The 11,335-nt window shown below is 44.7% G+C and overlaps 1 pseudogene; it reads left to right on the top strand.

Moving 5' to 3' along the window:
• The first annotated feature begins 1,661 nt into the window (after positions 1–1,661).
• Positions 1,662–2,781, top strand: LOC101035692 (N-alpha-acetyltransferase 30 pseudogene; annotated as a pseudogene).
• The last annotated feature ends 8,554 nt before the right edge of the window (positions 2,782–11,335 follow it).

Here is an 11,335-nt window from a genome sequence, read left to right as displayed (position 1 = left end):
GTTACCTCAATGGCTGAATATTTATGCAAGCACTCATTGATCTAAGAACTTAGCCTGGTTTAAATATTTCAAATACAGTTGAACCTTCTCACATCCTACCACTTTGGTGCATTAATTTGCATACTTCTAAGTCAGACTCAGTCCTAACATAACTCACATCCATGATACTGCAAGTTCCTTTCTGCAGGAGAAAACCACAAAAGTTCAGTATTTGAACTATTTCAGACTTGTGGATGAAATGAAATACACCTGTGAACATTTCATACTTTTTTGAAAATGTCTATCCTCCCAACCTCTCCCACATATTTTCCTGTGATGCCTAGCTCCTGGATTGCCTTGGGGATGACTGTCCTTGGTGTGCAGAATTTAAAAGAGCGCTAAGACACTCAAGAGTCAAGATCTCGATCTCTCTCTCTCTCTCTCTCTCTCTCATTTTAGAGACAGAGTCTAGCTCTTTTGTCGGGGCTGGACGGAGTTGTCGCGATCAAGGTTCAGTGTACTCACGAACACCTGGGCTCAAGCGATCCTTCGGAGTGTTATACCCGAGCGAGTTTAAACAGAAGCACCAAGCACTGAGTTTGTTGAGAGTCCACCTTTATGCCGGTGTCTGAGAGTCAGCTAGTGCTCAAACCTCTCGGACAAGAACAAAGGGCGGTCCACATTTTTATACCAGTTTAGGGTCAGGGGGCAATAAGCAAATTATTGCAGAAGCAGAAGGAACAGGTTTGGGGAGAAGGGGGGCCTAACAAAAAGTTCTACTTAAAATAGTTTTTTTACTCAGGATGTGGAGTTGCAGTTACAGAGTTACAGACACAGGATGTACAGGCCGGTGGGCCCTGTTTCTCAGAAAATTGGTTAAAAAGATGCCAGGTGTCTCAGTCCACAAGCTTTCGGAACAGAATGCCCTACGTAACTCAGGGTGGGCAAAATGGAGTTGGCAGGATTGTTTAAAATGAATACATTATAGCCAAGCTCAAGCTAGGGTATTTCAGGAGTAGCTGGGACTACAGGTGTGTGCCACCAGATCTGTCTAATTTTTAAAAATTTTCTGCAGCAATGGAGTGTCACTATATTGCTCAGGCTGGTCTAGACTGCCAGGATTCAAGTGATCCTCCTGCCTCAGGCTCCCAAGGTGCTGGAATTACAGGCGTGAACCACTGAACCAGCCAGAATATAATTAATTTTGAAGTCATTATTTTAAAAATCAAGTCGAATGAAAAAAATATCCACAAGAACCAAAACGTTCAAATGTTCAATAAAGGCAAGATCCAACCCTGTATGACTCACTCTCCTCATCTCGATGTCAATCACCATTACAATAAAACATTTACAAAAACAGGAATCTGAGTAAAGTTTCCTGGCTTGATTCGTTTCTATATTGTGGGAAAAATACCTTAATGCCCAGAAGGCCCCACCCCACAGCTCAAGAGCAGGCCAAGTCAAGTGGGCTTGGACCCCCGACACAGCTTTTGACTCTGGAGGGGAGGGAAGGAGATTGGGGCAGAGCCAAAGGCGTCCCGGGAAGAGCCCTAGTGTCCTGGGAACTGGGCAAGTCCAGAGCAAGCTGCTTACCCAGCGAACGCGTCGGGATAGTGAGAGCGTCGGAAAATGCTGTCTAGCTACTTCAAGTGCAACCCGCTGAACCCACCGGTGCCAAAGAGATGCTGCTGATCTTGGGGCTGCAGATCGTCCGCGGAGGAGTCCCGGGCCGACTCCTCAGGCTGCTGCTGCCAGGGCTCCTGGTCGCCACCACCGCTCTTCTAGTTCTACTCGAAAACGGGGTCCTCAGCTCCCGCGCAGTCGTAACTTTCTTCTGCTCCTGCTCGCCGCTCGGGTTCCGAATGTATTTTCTTACCGTCTCCTCCCCCTGCAATCACCGAGGTCCCTATAGCCTTCGCATCTGGAAAGAAGGAAAGGCAAAGAGGAAGGAAGAGACATCGCAAAAGATAGAAGAGAGGAGAGAGAGGGAGGACGGGATGGGGCGGGGAGAGAGAATATCAGGGCACTTGGTGCTGACACAGGGTGTCCTAGAGTGGTGGCGGCCACCTCTGACAGAGGCCCCAGAGCGACTACAACAAAAGGAGCCCGAGTACACTCGGGCGATCGACTCCCTCTCTCCCTAATAATGCAAGAACTGAGGTCCCCAGCCCGGTGGAGAGAGCAGCGGCGAGAGATCCCGCGAGAGATGCCGCGGCGGCCACCCCGTAAATGACTGGCTGAGGGCCCCCAACAAGAGGAGGGGGAGGAAGGCGACCAGGTGTGGCTGCTGTCTTCGTCCCCGACCGCCAGCTGCAGCTTAAGAAGCCCTTCAGGCAGGGAGGTTGAATCTGGGGAGGATTGGACACTACGAGGAGCTACGAATGCCCGATATCACGAGACTGATCACCAAAGATCTCTCCGAACCCTACTTCATTTATAACTATAGATATTTTATCCACAACTGGCCACAGTTCTGCTTCTTGGCCATGGTAAGGGAAGGAGTGTGTAGGCTGCCATGGTTTGCAAGTTGGATATGCACAAAAAGATGTTCCGCAGAGGTTATATAGCCATGTTAGCCATGGATTCCAAATACAGGAGAAAGGGCCTTGGTACTAACGTGGTTAAGAAAGCTATATATGCCATGGTTGAGGGAGACTGATGAGGTTGTTTTGGAAACCTAAATAACAAATAAGTCCGCATTGAAAGTTTATGAAAATTCTTGGATTTGTTCAAGATGAGAGGCTGTTCAGATACTATTTAAATGGAGTTGATGCCCTGAGACTTAAACCGTGGCTGCGCTGAGAAACTGGCATCAAAGAACAACTATCAACCACACAGAACTGACCTCTGCAGACAATGCAATTGGTACAGAATTGCTTTGCAGGTGGTTTAGTAATTTCCATGCAGCTCTTATCTGTCAGTGTCTCGTTGAGTGGCGCACAATATTTGTTGCAGTTTGGAATGGCGCATGTGTTCTGAATTAAAAGATTGTTTTAAACTTCAGGAGTTCTTTTGGTATCAAGAATATGTGCCATTTGAGGGCCGACCACGGTGGCTCACGCCTGTAGTTCCAGCACTTTGGAAAGCTAAGGTAGGTGGATCGCATGAGATCAGGAATTGGAGACCAGCCTGACCAACATGGTGAAACCCTGTCTCTACCTAGTATACAAAAATCAGCCGGGTGTGGTGGTGGGCGCCTGTAATCCCAGCTACTCGGTAGGCTGAGGCAAGAGAATCCCTTGAACACAGGAGGCAGAAGTTGTGGAGAGCCGAAATTGTGCCTTTGCACTCCAGCCTGGGCAACAAGAGCCAGACTCCATCTCAAAAAAAAAAAAAAAAAAAAAAAAAGTGCCAGTTGATATCCAAGATTTATGTGCTCATTTGCAAAGTCTGCTGACAATGTTATTTACACAGTGATCATTTTATCACAGAACCAGTAAGTGAGACCTACTGACACACAAAACCTAGTGTGCCCTAGTTTTCTGAAGGGGCTCAGAGAAACGCTTCAATCTTAGGTTTTATTTTATGAATATTAAATTTTCCATTCTTGAATATTGGTACCTCAGTGATTAGTGAATGAAAAAAACATAGGGTGGGGTATGTCTTATAATGAGTAAAGGCAAGGATTAAATTTTGTCTGCCAGTGCCTGTGAAGATGAGTATATTTGTCTTCATTTCTAGTTTTTGAATACATGCTTTCTTTTACTTTTCTCTAAGGCCTTTGCAAGCAAAATTTTGTTTTCATTTAGATTCTAAATCTGCTAATAAATTATTTCAGATTTTTATAATTTGGATACTTTTCTTTCAGGTGAATGACAGAATGGTTTACTTTAGAAGTCAATTTTTCCTTACAATAACAAGTTGAATCTACTTGGAAAATTGAGAAATGGCTCAAAAGAGAAATGAAAAGTCAATGGAGCTGGGCATTGCTGGGTGGGGCGGGGCACGCTCAATTTAGACCAGATTCTTACCTGTGCTAATTTGAAATGCTTTCTCATTTTCCCAGGCAGTGATGATTAATTTGCAGGTCATGAGATCAAAAAATTTCCAAGATTACTTACGTTTTATTAACAGTATATTTTCAAATCGAAAATAAAAATTAGGATGAGGTTATAAGCCTTGCTCTGCAGTTTGTGTGAATGCAGCGATGGGCCTCCCATGACCAAGCCTTTTTTTCAGACCATCTTTTTCACTCTCAAGAGTTTTCAGAGGATGAAGGCCAGCCCAGTGGCTCATGTCTGTAATTCCAGCAATTTGGGAGGCCGGGGCAGGCAGATGACTTAAGGCCAGGAGTTCCAGACCAACCTGGACAACATGGTGAAACCCCATGGTGAAAATACAAAACTCAGCCGGATGTGGTGGTGCACTGCAGTGCCAGCTACTAGGGAGCCTGAAGTACGTGGATCGCTTCAACCCAAGGAGCAGAGGTTGCAATGAGCCGAGATCATGCCACTGCACTCCATCCTGGGTGACAGAGCAAGACCATGTCTCAAAAAAAAAAAAAAAAAAAAAAAAGGGTTTTCAGGGGATGAATGTCCTCTTAGACATAAAGCTGTTTAAAAATCCAGCCTGCGGCCGGGCGCGGTGGCTCAAGCCTGTAATCCCAGCACTTTGGGAGGCCGAGGCGGGTGGATCACGAGGTCAAGAGATCGAGACCATCCTGGTCAACATGGTGAAACCCCGTCTCTACTAAAAATACAAAAAACTAGCTGGGCGTGGTGGTGCATGCCTGTAATCCCAGCTACTTAGGAGGCTGAGGCAGGAGAATTGCCTGAGCCCAGGAGGCGGAGGTTGTGGTGAGCCGAGATCGTGCCATTGCACTCCAGCCTGGGTAACAAGAGCGAAACTCCGTCTCAAAAAAAAAAAAAAAAAAAAATCCAGCCTGCTCCTCCTATTGATGTAGTTTCTTCAGACTGAAGATGGGCTTTGCAAATGCAGTTGCAGTGAGTAAAGATCGTGCCATTGCACTCCAACCTGGGTGACGAGAGTGAGACTCCAACTCAAAAAAATGAAAAGAAAGAGAAACTTTAGAAAGCAAAACCCCATTTAAAAAAATTACTATAGAATGCTGAAGCTACTGGACTCCTCCTGAGATTGTATTCATAACTTTTCAGCTGAAACTAACATCTGCAACAACTGTCTATCTTGGGCGAACCTATTTTCTGGTAACCAGTGTTAAAATATATTTTAGTAAATACAAAAATTTAAACTTGTAGTAGAATAATTTCTCATCTTTACTTTTTTTCCTTTTTTATATGTTTTTGAAAATCCCTTTTCAGAGATGAGATCTCAATATGTTGCCCAGACTGGATTTGAACTCCTGAGCTCAAGCGATCCTCTCACCTCAGTTTTCAAAAGTGTTAGGATTACAGGCCTGAGTGGTGGCAACTGGCCTGATCTTTGCCTTTGAATCATTTGAAGTACATTTTAAAACACACTCTTTTTGTGGGATGACTTTTAAAAGAACTCTCTTTTGAAACTTAGGCTGAGTGGAAACTATTATCTGCAGCACTATTTTTGACTATTTCCTCTGTCCTATGTCTTAATTCTTCTGGAAACTGGAAGACTAGAGAGGCATTAAAAATAATATGTATGTCAGTGGGGAGTGGTAGCTCCGTTCAAGCGATCCCTAGGGGTGGATCGCATGAGTCCAGGATTTCGAGACCAGAGTGGGTAACATGGTGAAACCCCATCTCCACTAAAAGTACAAAAATCAGCCAGGCATGGTAGTGCATGAGCGTAGTCCCAGCTGCAGTGGAGGCTGAGGTGGGAGGATCCCTTGAGCCTGGGAGGTGCAAGTTGCAGTGAGGTGACAGTGGGCCACTGCACTCCACTTTGGATGACAGAGTGAGACCCTAGGTCGGAAAAACAAAACAAAAAAACAAAACAAAAAACCAAGTATATACATGCTTCTTGAAGACTCCATGAGTTATGGGAATGGACATTCACTATTCTTTTCCTGAGAGTGAAAATAACGTTCTGTTAGTGTGTGTCAAATTGAATGTTAGGGTTTACTGCAGGATTTGTGTGGAGTATTTCTTTGGCTTTCAATCACAATATGGAAAAGCCGTGTGCTCAGCTGTGGACAGGTCAGAACTGGGTCTTTTATTTCTAGAGATCCTCTAGTTCTGTTTTGAGGGTACCTATAGCATTGAGGAAGTTGATGTTTTAAAAGAACAGGTGCCCACATTGGGAAATAAGAAATGCTGGTTTCAGAATTATCTGGCGAGGATGGCAGTGGGCATGCACAGGTGCATTCCTAGATGTACCCCACTCCCCCCAGGTGCTGGGGCCTCTGGGTAGTAATAACCTCCTCTCTGTATGGAAGTCCTAAATTACATGCAACTGCTTTGCTGACATTTCATATCCACAACTGTGTAGGTCACAGAGTGAAATAGTGGACAATACAGTGAAAAACGCATGCTTTCCTAAGAGAACAGAGCCTTGCTTTACACTGGGAACAGTTAAGGTCTATGAAACTGGACTTTGATTTAACCCCTGTGAGAGAAAATTCTGATGGAATCATGGCACTTACCTTAGCAATCACTTCATAGTGTAACCTTGGTGTTCCCAATTAAGCGCTTTTAATAGCAAATGAGAAGGCTAGCATTGCTAGAGATGGCTCAGAAACAAAGGCTGTATTGAGAAGAACTTAATGCTTTATAAAAAAGACCTGGCCTCCTTCAACCTCCCATTGTTCTTTTCGTTGTTTTCTACTCTGGCAGTTGCACAGGAAGAAGGCGGCATGAACAAATGGCTGCCTTTTCCAGTGAATCATGAGTCTGGATCACTGCTCAGGGGACCATCTCCTTGCTTTGAGTGCCAATGACCCCAAATATTTCCTTTCCATTTTTAATTAGCAGGAATTGGGGTTCTCTTATAGATGAAGAGAGCAACAAAATACACTGGACGGTGTGTTTGTCCGTTTTGAGTTGGGAAAAGTGCAATAATATGTCTTCTGGGCTGGGGATGGGGGAGAAAAGGGAGAACAGCCTCATTCTGGCTTTGGTGGAGTCTCCTCTCAGGAGTCTTCTGAAGCAGCAGGAACTTTGGGCCAGAATGACTCCTATTCCCCTGTGTCCCGGACAAAAAGTGAGGGCGGTGGACAGAATTTGGAGCATGCTGGATGAATGTTTACCTGCCACCTTTCCATATATACTGAGTAGCCGCTTGGGAAGCTTCCCCTAGAGTCCAAAGTTGGGCCTGAATGTTCCTATTAGCACAGATGGGGCTCTATTGTCTGAAAACACAGTTGTCTCACTAGGGACTCACCCACCTCATCTTGCATATGTATGTGGTCCCAAAGGGTAAGAGTGAGGATGGAGTGATGGAGAGCAGAGGAGAAAATGTGTGGATCAGTAAACACATCACGAGTACCTGGAGAACTTCTGTGAAGTGCAGGGTCCATTCATGCTGACTCAGGGAGGTGACCTGATGAAAAGAGGCCTCCTCACCATTCTGTTTCAATGTCATTCCTTTAGAAATATGCATCCATACATAATCAACCCCATTTCTCACACACACACACGCACACACACACACACACACACACACACACACACACACACGGGGCACTGAGTTTGTGTATTCAATTTATTATTTTTTTTTATTTTTATTTTTTTTTGAGACGGAGTTTCGCTCTTGTTGCCCAGGCTGGAGTGCAATGGCGCGATCTCGGCTCACTGCAACCTCCGCCTCCTGGGTTCAGGCAATTCTCCTGCCTCAGCCTCCTGAGTAGCTGGGATTACAGGCACGTGCCACCATGCCCAGCTAATGTTTTGTATTTTTAGTAGAGACGGGGTTTCACCATGTTGACCAGGATGGTCTCGATCTCTTGACCTCGTGATCCACCCGCCTCGGCCTCCCAAAGTGCTGGGATTACAGGCTTGAGCCACCGCGCCCGGCCGGTGTATTCAATTTATTTAACAAGCATTTGGTGAACTGCTCTTGACGTTGTGCTCTTCACAACCAGTTTGGAAACTGTCATGAAGAATGTACCTTAGAGAAGGGGACTACAAAATAACAGCTGATGACAGGGGATCATTCCAGGCCAACTGGGGCCAGGCCAAAGGAATGCTAAAGCAGAGGAGGTGTGGGTGGTATAGGCAGCCTGGGCAGTGGTGGCTCCAGAAGAGCCCATCTCCAACGGGACTCTGGATCAAGTGTGACAAGATAAGGCCCATCCCATATTAGACATACCCATTCACCCAGGGGTTCAAGGCCACCATCATGTAATTTCTGAACATTAATTAATGCTCCTGACATCTCCTGTACATGGCCCTCCTATTTTTAAAGCAAGCTTTCAATCAGAGGTTTTATAAATGTGGGTAGCCCCCAATATAGGCACCGAGGAAGGAGAGCCAAGCAGAATCCTGGCACAATTAGTGTCTGAAGAATATCTCAGTTTATAGTGTTACTACTCAGTTATTTCCTGTTATATAATCCTATATTACTTCATAGAATGAGTACCTAAAGACTATCTTACTACTCAGTTATTTCCCTAAATATATATAATAATGTATCTTACTTCAAAGTCGGAGGAATGCCTAGAGCAGACACGATACGGAGCATGAATTAAGGAATGAGCAGCTTATAGTCGGAGGAATGTCTGGAGCAGACACGGTGCAGAGCATGATTCAAGGGAAAAACATTTATACCAGGACAAAAATCCATGGCCCAGGCGGCAGCGTTCAGTATCATAAAGATACCCACTGTATGGCAGGCTTGGGGTGAAAGCCACTCCTCCTGATAAAGGAGTTGTAGGACCTTGCTCCAGTTCTTGTGGAAAGTTGCCCTTAGACCTGCACTCCTTCAAGCATCCGAGGGCTCACAACCCCTCCAGATAATCGCGCCTTGGTGACTGTGAACTTTATCGGCTCTTGTTACTGTGCTACTGGAAAAGCATCCTCCTATAGATCTCATTGGAAGCTGCCAGCAAGTGGTGGTAGATCCCGACAGCTCTGTCACTGCTCGGTGACTTAAAGCATCCTCCTATAGATAGTCTTAGAAGTAGCATGCCAATAGTTAAGAGATATTGCACACTGCACCCTCTTCACTGTGCACGGCCCATCTCCTTGCCTCGATGACCTAATGGGGGTAGACCCCTTGCTGTGTGCTGTCTACCTCCTAGCCTAGGTGACCTAATGGGGGTGGATCCCTTGTTTATTGCTCACGACCATCATTATCCTTAAAGACGACTTCACTCACTACCCTGCCCCCTAACCTATACCCAATAAATACAGACGCTTCTGGACATTCCGGCCCTCGCCTGTCTCCGCTTATAGGTGGCGTGGCCCCCCTCAGCCCAGCTGCGCTTTCTTTGTACTTCTGTGTCCTATCTCTTTATTTCTCAGATCCTGTGACTCAGCACAGCATAAGGGACACCCCATGACCCTGTGGGGCCCTTAGCCCTGCAATAAAGGGATAAATTCAGTGTATCGAACAATTAATACCATAAGAAAAAAACCCCACAACATGTAACTCTATGTTATTGATATTTTAAACTCCACTGGGAGAAGCTATTTCCTTATCGGAAAAAATATTTTAGGAAAGTTAATGTTGTACCCCTTTCTCTTCCTTCCCTTCAGTTCTGTTTTAGGCTATACTTATTGCATTGTCTCTGTACTCTCATTTTGAATATTCTTTAAGGTGCTTTGACAGCTCCTGCATGTGAATCCAGTGGACACATCACACTCAGTAACAGCTGTTAATGCTAGACTCCATAAAAAGATGAAGAAATGTCAGTATTCTGACAGTGGACCACTGGGGTGTCCAGCTGCCTCTGCCTCCTCTTCATTAGGTATAGTGTCATCCTGGTTGTGGGGATAGTTGAGCAAGGAATAAGGTGGGCTCCATTTAAAGTTATACTAGGGGAATGCCCCCTCCCATTTGAAAACTTCCATCTTCGGCCGGGCGCGGTGGCTCAAGCCTGTAATCCCAGCACTTTGGGAGGCCGAGGCGGGTGGATCACGAGGTCAAGAGATCGAGACCATCCTGGCCAACATGGTGAAACCTTGTCTCTACTAAAAATACAAAAATTAGCTGGGCATGGTGGTGTGTGCCTGTAATCCCAGCTACTTGGGAGGCTGAGGCAGGAGAATTGCCTGAACCCAGGAGGCAGAGGTTGCAGTGAGCCAAGATTGCGCCATTGCACTCCAGCCTGGGTAACAAGAGCGGAACTCTGTCTCAAAAAAAAAAAAAAAAAAAAAAAAAAAAAAAAAAGAAAAGAAAAGAAAAGAAAACATCTTCAGACTGAAGTGACAAAATCAGTAGGAGCATGTTGGATTTTTAATCAGGTTTCCTCAAGGATATCTAAGGGGCCATTTGTCCTCTCTCTCTCTCTCTTGCTCTTTTTTCTCTTTTCCCAGACAACAGTCTTGCTTTGTCACCCAGGCCGGAGTACAGTGGTGCCATCTCGGCTCACTGCAGCCTTTGCCTCCCTGGTTCCAGGGATTCGCATTCCTCAGCCTCCTGGGTAAATCGCTCTTAATAAAACTCAAGTGATCTTAGTAATCTTTTGATCAAAACAAATTTCATAAAATCCACCTAGACAGTCCCACTAAAATAATTCCTTAGTTGTTAGAGATTCCTCAAGATAATATTCACTCATAAAGTTCCGTTTGTGCCATTTTTTTCAAGGTATATATTTAAGTGTATGCAATCCTTCTTGAACCTTTTCACCCTTCTTAAGTGAGTGGAACTTTATTCAAAGTCGTTCTTGTTTGCTCCAATTTTTAGACAAATTTCCAGTTTGCAAACCTGTCTCCCCAACCCCCATAGTAATGTGAGCATATTTGGCAGTGTTTTTAGGCAGATATATCAAAGTATTCCAGAAAATTAAAATTTAGGGCTGCCACTTTCTACATGGTTTCATCAGACACTTAAAAACCACAGCAGGACCACCAGGCACTTGGACTTTTAAGCTCTTTCCTTCCCATCAGTCTCAGTGAATCTAAACATACATTGATTACTCATATAGTGTGTTCGCTGTGTGTATGACTTATTCCCTTACCCCAGTGCCTGAATATTTATACATTCACTCATTGAGCTAAGAACATAGCCTGGCTTAAATATTTTAAATATAGTTGAACCTTCTCACATCCTAGTTCCTTGGTGAATTAATTTGCATACTTCTAAGTCAGTCTGTCCCAACGTACCTCCACACAGAAGTATCCTCTAAAGGATATCGTCGTTAGAAAGAAGTGAACTTTATTTATACTCAATTTTGTACAGGAAATAGAAGTAGCAGTTTGGTATGTTCCATTTTTCCATTAGAAAGCACATTCCCTCTGGTAATGGGAAATTTCCATAAGCTGGGATTTTCTTATCCCATTTTTCACCCTCTAAAGCTCAGAAC

This window comes from Saimiri boliviensis, chromosome X (genome assembly GCF_048565385.1).
Source record: "Saimiri boliviensis isolate mSaiBol1 chromosome X, mSaiBol1.pri, whole genome shotgun sequence".
Lineage (NCBI taxonomy): Eukaryota > Metazoa > Chordata > Mammalia > Primates > Cebidae > Saimiri > Saimiri boliviensis.
This window is presented reverse-complemented; position numbering and strand designations above follow the sequence as displayed.